This window comes from Aplysia californica, unplaced genomic scaffold, assembly GCF_000002075.1.
Source record: "Aplysia californica isolate F4 #8 unplaced genomic scaffold, AplCal3.0 scaffold00045, whole genome shotgun sequence".
In the NCBI taxonomy this organism is placed as follows: domain Eukaryota; kingdom Metazoa; phylum Mollusca; class Gastropoda; order Aplysiida; family Aplysiidae; genus Aplysia; species Aplysia californica.
Window position 1 is genome coordinate 1247768 of NW_004797315.1, and position 1189 is coordinate 1248956.

At 41.8% G+C, this 1189-nt stretch overlaps 1 protein-coding gene across 1 annotated transcript in view; it reads right to left on the reverse strand.

The window, feature by feature from the left end:
- LOC101855853 (ras-related and estrogen-regulated growth inhibitor) overlaps positions 1 to 560 on the reverse strand; it is a gene marked incomplete at its 5' end in the record, with an annotated part of 43205 nt that extends 42645 nt beyond the window's left edge. Inside the window, 1 exon segment of the mRNA XM_013079238.2 lies at positions 495 to 560.
- Between the last annotated feature and the right edge of the window lie 629 nt (positions 561 to 1189).

Consider the following 1189-nt stretch of genomic DNA (forward strand, 5'->3'; position numbering starts at 1 on the left):
GGGCAGAAAGTGGAGACGAAAGCAGACGACAGAACATGGTCAGAGAGCAGGAAAGGGGTTGAAAGGGGAACATTTTAGAGAATAAAAAAATCTTTCATAGTTCGGTTTCGAACCAGGGACCTAATGAATGAAAGGCGAACATCGTACCTCTAGACCGCCAGAACCACTTCATAACAATTAAGTCAATTACCGTAAGTCAAGTGTAATTTTTTTTTAAATTAAGGAACAAGAGACTGCCGCATGTGCTGACGTAATGAAAAACAAAATGCACCCATAAAAAGCGCACCAGCAAAGTTCTCAGCCTCTTGGCTGGCAAATTCTATCGAAAGTTATTAACGTTATTTAAAACTTTGGTAGAAGCTTGCCTCTTATATTGAAACTACAAGAGAAGCTGTACGGCCAACAGAAGAACTGAGCGGGACGGCCCAGCTGAATAATATGATAGATACCGGACTTTAAGTGTTCTGTGATGGAGAAGAAGAAAGCTTGCCTACTTTATTAGTTGTTTGCTCTGTGTAGGCGTTCCACTCGAGGATTCAGTCAGTGGGGCACGTGCCAAACTGTGAAAATAATGGCGACAGGTAACGTTATTAGTAAGTGTCAAGTTAGGAAAGCTTGTTTACAAGTTCTGATCAGTTTTGTTTTTTATTGGTAACAGTGATACATTGTTTGTTTTTCTGGTGTAATGTGGAAGCGGTCTGTATAAGGTATTAAGGTTGAAGCCTCACCTCAATGAATGAGTATGCGAAAGAATTCGAGGGTGTCTGGGTGGGCATGCGTACGTGTTTCTGAGCGTGCGTGCGTGCGTGCGTGGGTGCGTGCATGCGTGTGTGCATGTGTGCGTACATGCGTGTCCGTGTGAGTGTGTGAATACATGTGCGTATTTGAATGTTTCATGTCTGTGCGTTTGTATGCATGTAGGTGTATGGGCAAATCACTGGCTTAAAGATTTTTAAAAAATGTATTCTTGTATATGTGTATACTCGCATATTTAACATGTTTCTGCGTGTGAGATTATCAGTGTGTGCGTTTTTAGCAATGTGCAGATATATGTGTGCACCTCCAGCGTAATGTGGCAATTGAAGTATGACCGTTAGTGTCACTGCAAAGAACAAAAGGCCGTCAATCAATTGGAGAAGCTGCAAGATATCCGGGAATTTCGTAAAGAGCTTTGAACTTGTTTTCGTTT